Below are 6,824 nucleotides of genomic sequence, written 5' to 3' on the forward strand. Positions count from 1 at the left end.
AGAGTATCAGAGCCAAAATATTTAGTTTCCAGATTTATGTCTTGTGGTACAGCTCATAAGCTCAGATCTTCAGCAGCTAACGTGCTTAAACCTCCTTCCTTTAGGTATAAGACAAAAGGTGGTAAATCTTTTGCCGTCCTTGGGACTAGAGCATTGAACCTTCTTCCTAGCCATCTCAGATCCAGTGAATCAGAACTTCTGTTTAGGAAACTACTGAAAACCTGGATCTTTGCAGCCTGACTCCTTGTGCTTCTCCCTTATCTAATAACCTGATTCAGTTCATATATGCTCTGAACACTACTTACATTCCTGCACAGCTCCAGTAGGCTCCTTTCGGAGCGAGAGTAGCGCTCTTCAAATACTAATTATTTTCTGATATGGGTGGGGACAGAAGTGTCTCACTGCTCCATTATGGAAGGAAGTGTCTTGGATCACTCACGGGCTACCAGGATTTCATAGGGGTCACGTTATTCCTACTTTAAAGAGATGGAGATTGACTATTGTTAAGTCTAAGCAGCCCCAAGGGAAGCTCTCATTGAGGCACACAGTTTTCTATTCTGTTCTTATTGGTGACACACTGAAGTAGATTAAAAAAAGTGATGGGTGGCATGCTTTAACCTATGTCAGCCACTGGCGATTACTCGCAGCTGCATCCTAGTCCATCATTGTTTGGCTCATCACGCCTATTCACTTTGTACCCAGCCATATGCAAATCAGTCTTAACTCTGCTCGAATGGGAACAGTCCATCCCGAACTGCCAGGCCAGGCCCTCCCGGAACTGGAACACAAGCACCCCAGGAATGGTTTGCCCTGATTAGGCGTTTTTTAGCCAGACATAGCTTGGTTCCAGTGGCACAGTGTTCACGGAACCCACGCCTGGGCATACCTGGCACATTTAGGGCGACACACTCAAGTATACAAAAAAAGTGATGGATGAAATGCTTGAATAAATCTCAGTCACTGATAATTACTCAGGCCGCATTCCAGTCCATTTGTTATTTTGCTCACCATGCCACCTCAGTTTGGTCCAGCCATTTGCAAATCAGTCTTGACCCTGCTCCAATGGAAACAATCCAGCCCGAACTGCTAGGTCCTATGGGTGGATGGGCAAAGGACATTACGGGTTCAGATGGTGATGGACTCAGCTACGGCTGTTATTTCATTGATAGTTCTCACTCCAGACGTGGTGATTGCACCATACAAGGGGAACATGCACGGTGGACCGTTGGCCTGTCGATACGTCAAACATCTTCTTACGTTTCTGATGGTGCTACAATCCAAGGACGCAGTACCTTTTCCAGGAAGGATGTCTGACTCCGAATGACTTGATAGCCCCAGGCAGAAACTACCATTATCATGATCTGTATGTACGATACCAGTGACCAGAAAACAACAGCCCAAGGGGGGGAATGCAGGCCTATATGTAAGTCCTTCCTTAGTTACAACTCTAAGACAGATAGTAGGCTTGAACCAATTTCTCCTCACTACACCCAGACCCCTTAATGAGCTTCATATCAGCTTAATGTCCCCTATTACATTATAAGGTTTCTTTTAAAGGGGCCAATCTTTCAAATTCATGGCCACACCCACACAACTTCTCTACTTCCTACTGAAAAGAGCTGTCTGAAATCTGGGTTTCTGGTACCGTTGACCAGGAAGCTAAAATAGAGGCGATTGGATTATATATTGTATTACTATATTGTTTTATGGGCATAGGAACAGCCTGTGACCTTTATGAGACTACAGATGCCATGACTGTAATCCTTTGGTTTTGAGTCTTTGCCAAAGCTTATTTCATCTCATTATTTCATCTCTGTGGGGCATATTTACTATTATTTCATGCAGTGCAGCAAGGGAACGTGCTACGCTGGATTGAGTGGCAGGGAGCAATGAGACATACTCCATATTTACAAAGATATGGCGCATTCCTGCTCTCTCCTGCGTACGCCCTAGCGCCATTGCAGGCACCCTAGCACCTTAGTGCAAGGAGGCCTGTGCTACGGGTAGGATTGTTTTTTGCGCAATAAGGCGTGCCTTCCTGGACAAAAACAATCCAAAGAGGCATTTTCCCATTGTTGTGCATGATGCAGAATGCATCACGAACAGAAACAAGAAATCACAAGGAGAAAAAAAGATTGTTCTCCTTGTTATGCCATCCTCTGGGAGGTGTGCCAAACTGAGGCATTCCCACATTTACGAACCTTTGTAAATATGGAACTGCATGAAATCCATGAGTGGAGTCTCGCGAACGCTCGTGCCATGGAGTCTGCCAGTTCGGAATGTATCATGACGCGGCACTAGCTGCTCCATTGCGTTACATTTCTTTGCAAAGCCACGTAAGACACTTACAGATCACCCCGTTTGTGGCTTTGTAAATCTCACTGAAGCCTTTGCCTTCTAAGCAAGCACACACAACCGGCTTAGTAAATCTGGTCCTGTGTGCATATTGCAAGCTGTTTGGAAACAATCAAGCCTATTTCAAAAAGAGAATTCCTTTGACTGAAAACATCCCCTGTATTGTATACAAGGCGATCTCATAGCCCTAAATCTGACATATTTTAGTCCCAAAATAGGAAGTTACTGAAGGACCGTGCTGCATGTCTATGCTTATAAAAAAGAGGCCAGGAACTAAATGGTCAAACAGACTTCACTGGGTTGCCTTGTTGATTGTAAAGTATTGGATGGGCATGAAAAAGTCCTTCTAAAGTATTTTCAAAGAATTTCCGTATAGGGGCTGAATCTCTCTAGGAATAATTAGGCATCCGCTGTGTATCCATTCATCCCTATTACACTGGTCTGTTGTATCCCTTCTAATGAGTTATTAGACTGTATGTGTTGTTTGCGGGCTTGTATGTGCATTGTTTGTATCAGTGAGTCTCTTATGTGTAGGTCTGTGATCCTTTGAATCTGAGGTCTGTGTGTGGTGATGGCTATATACCGTCCTGCAAGTCTGTGTGCTTGGGTTACTGCATGTATGTTGGTCTTCATGCTATGGTCTATGTATGTCTGTCTGTCTTTATGCCTCAGTGCATGTAGCTCTTCGTGTGCCTATCTGTCTGTAGGTGAGATGCTCTGTCTGCTATTTGTATACATTTTTAGGTCTTGCCTAGCGAATGCAGCGCATGCGCTGCTTTCGCCTTGGCGAGACTATTGTTCTGGGTTTGGTGTGCGAAGAGAGACAAACCATGTGCGCGCACGGACAGGCGATGTGCACGCACATGGCGTCTCCTCTCTGCCTCACACGCTCCCACCGTGCGCTGCAACTATACAAGGCAGACACGCGCTTGTTTATGTTAGTGCCTTGTCCTAGTTTCTTTCCCATTCCGACCCTGTCTGTATGTAGTGACTATTTTCACAGAAGTCACTTCGTAGCCCTTACAATATCAGGGCTTGATATTTCTTAGAGTTAGGAAATTAAACCGCGGATTACAGCTCCCCAAACCTGAACCACTGTGCGGTGTCTGGCACTGAACGCCTCCACACCAGAATACGCATAAGTAGCAAGCTTTTTTCACTTATATTGACTAGGATGTTATTCACAAGTATTTTGAGAGACGTGTTTTTTAAAAGCAGCAACAATTATTACAAGAAATATCGCTTTGAAGCAAGTCAACAACACCTCCTGGAAATCCATCCGGTTGGACAAGTAACCAGCGAATTGATGCTGCCCCCTGCTGTCAGGTTTGATGTCAGAAGCAGAAAAGGAAATGCACTCTTGGTAAAACAAAGCTTTGCCATGAGTTTCATCTGGTGGTGAACAAGAGACTGTGGTCAACAATTATTAAATTAAGGCTAAGCATGGGTTGAGTACACTGGAAGAAAAGCGCACACATCACATTGCTGCCGCGGAGCTACCTTGCTGCATACAGAGATTAAACGGAATGACGTGTGCGAGAGATTGTTTTTTGACCTTCACAGACAGCATCAGTAAACGACTCGACCAGTGTTAATTTTATCCTGTTGCAGTTTTTATATAGCGCAAACTCACCCGAAGGTATTGTAGCGCTTGAGGTGAGCACCAGTTACATTACACAAGGAGACATTTATTTTAAGTGGGCACGAGGAGATTAAGTGATTTGGCCAGAATCACTGGATGTTGAGCCGACGCCGAGACTCGAACTTGGTTCCCCAGTTACTGAGTGGGCAGCTCTGGATGTTACGTAACATCTTTACCCTTATGTATGCGTGCTGAACGGCAGAGATATTGGGCAACCATACAGCAACTATAGTGCCAAGTTTTTAAAACCAAGTCAATATTGCTCCAAAGGAGTTTCAAAATCATTCGAGAAAAGTAAGGGATAAGAATCACAGTCCATATTATGAACAGATAAGAAGATGCTGCATAGAGGAGAATGATAAATGAATTCTTACTTCAAATTTATGATTTTAAGCATTTGCAGTGGCTGCAGGTCTCCAAATGAGCTCTAGAATAGCCTTTTCTCATGAACTTTTAGTCCCCATGGGGGTGAGTATGGTCACTGACTCTATCCCTGTTGCGTAGGGGTTTCTACCTTTCCCCAGGGCCGGGGACAAGCAGTACTCTCCTATGCATATCTTAAGCCAGGTTGTGGGGCCCTGGTATATGCAGTTAGAGAAGCACTCATCCAATCTACCACGCTTCAGTGGGAAGCCAAGACTGGCTGCCCACCCTTTCTTGGGGAAGTCTTCACGGCTTGTACCCCGCAATGCTCCTGTGTGGTAGTGCGCCCAATAATTTGCGCCCTGTGCTCAGTGCTTTTTATGTCTGCCTTGACAGTGGAGCTATCACCATGCCTTGGGTGAACAACATGAAAAGAGCTTTCGGAAGTAACATTGCGAGAGAGGCCTATATTTTGATTACCTTGAGTATAGCATAAAGGGGCATATCAGCAACAACCGGCGATAATTATCGCTAAGCGCACTTAGCGCTAGGATAATTATCGCCGGCTAGCGTGGATTTTTATTGCTGAGATAGCGTGCTATTAGCAACGCTTATCTCAAGAGCGATAAAAATCCTAGCGCTAACTGCCTAACGTGAGTTTATCGCTGGAAACCCAGCGATAATCTCACGCAATGTGGCGTTAGCTTGATGATAGGGACTCACAAACTTAGCCATGATATCCACCTTCCATAGGATATCATGGCTAAGTCAGTCCTGAAGCAGGCGTAAGGAAAGTAGCGATAACAGGGGTTATCGCTACTTTTCCTGCCGCTATGCTTTATAGCGTGGGGCTTGATGATAGGAGAAATGCCGCTTAGCGACATTTCTCCTGTCATGTCAGGTCAGGAACGCCCACTTTGCATCTCATTAGAGATGCAAAGCTGGGCGTTAGGAATCCCGACGCTAAAGCAAGGTTTCACGCGTTAGCTTGACCTTGCTAATTAGGCGATAAAATTATCGCTGCTTTTCGGCCGAAAACGTCCGCAAAAGCGGCGATCATTTTCTCTCGCCGCCTTGTAAATATGCCCCTTAATTGGGCCGATGGGTGCTCCCACTAAAAAGCTGTGCTTGTATTTGACCTTTTACCCTATGGTAAAGCTAATGCTCAATATAGTAGTACTGTTTTGTGCAAAGTGGCGGGCCATTAATCAAGGCTGTAGGTCCGATCTTTTTATTATGTAAAATTAGGAGAAAGGCAGCTATGCTTCTCACAATAAATTTGTCAGCCTATGTTAGCCAGTAAAGGCTTTTAAGAGTTGTGAGGAAAGTGGCTTTGTACAGGTCCACCCCCCCCCCCCTTTTTTGCTCTCATTTGGACTACTAGGTAATGGCTCTGAAATGCCTTGAGCCCTGCTAATCAGGACTCCATGCATGTGATCTGACCCTTAAAAGTGTGTATGTTTAATTGGCTTGTCCCCAATCGGCATTCTTTTATTTACCTGTGAGTCTCTAATATATCATACCAGGGGCCGCTAGGACCTGTAAGTTAAAGTGTCTCTTTTGTGCCACATTAAGGTAAAAGAATGACTCCCTGCCTGCTATTGCTTGCTGCGAGAACAGTTTCAAAATGCTAACTCGACTTTGCCATTACACCCAATGGCAAGCCTTCCTTTTTAGGTCAAGCCTGGGTGTGATGGCAAAGTCGAGTTTGCAGACAAGGTGGTACCAAGGAGGGACTAACAAGCCTAATAACGACTCGGAAGCCAGCGTTTATGAAGGACAATGACACAAGCCAATTAAAAATATGGCAGTAGAGTGGATGGGGCTCGTCTGCATGCGTTACCTCCAATAACGACTGGACCTTTTACTTGTCATGCTACACGGTCTGCTTTATTTTGGCTGTGAGCACTATTTTGTTTAATGATTTGCCTCTATACCACCCACTACATCGCAGCACGCCACCCGCTTTTATTTTCTTATTTACTAATGGCGTTCTGCTTTAACTAGAGTGGCCGCGTTTCTTTCTTTCTTTATTTTAGCAGTGTGGTCTGCTTTAAGTATAGAGGCTGCTCGTAATTATTTTTGCATTTTTTTTGGTTTGTTTACTAGCGCCCATGCGGCGCTTTCACATTCATGGAGGCCGCGGCCCTTTCTTTAGACAAGACGTGTCTAAAGAAAGATGCGCAGCCGCTGTTAAAGTGAGAGCATGGCATGGGCGCTTTTACAAAAAAAAGAAAATCTGTTTGTCAACTTGACAAACAGATGCTGTTTTTTTTTTGTCAAAGCGCCCCATATCACGGGTTCACTTTAATGTAGGCCACGCTCCTTTCTTTAGACGCCGCTTGTCTAAAGAAAGAGGCACGGCCTCCATGAATGTGAAAGCGCCGCATGGGCGCTAGTAATTTGCAATGCAATAGGTCTCACATTTGCGAGAGTTTAAGTTATTGCATTGCCAATAGCTCAA

This window comes from Triturus cristatus, chromosome 7 (genome assembly GCF_964204655.1).
Source record: "Triturus cristatus chromosome 7, aTriCri1.1, whole genome shotgun sequence".
NCBI lineage: Eukaryota > Metazoa > Chordata > Amphibia > Caudata > Salamandridae > Triturus > Triturus cristatus.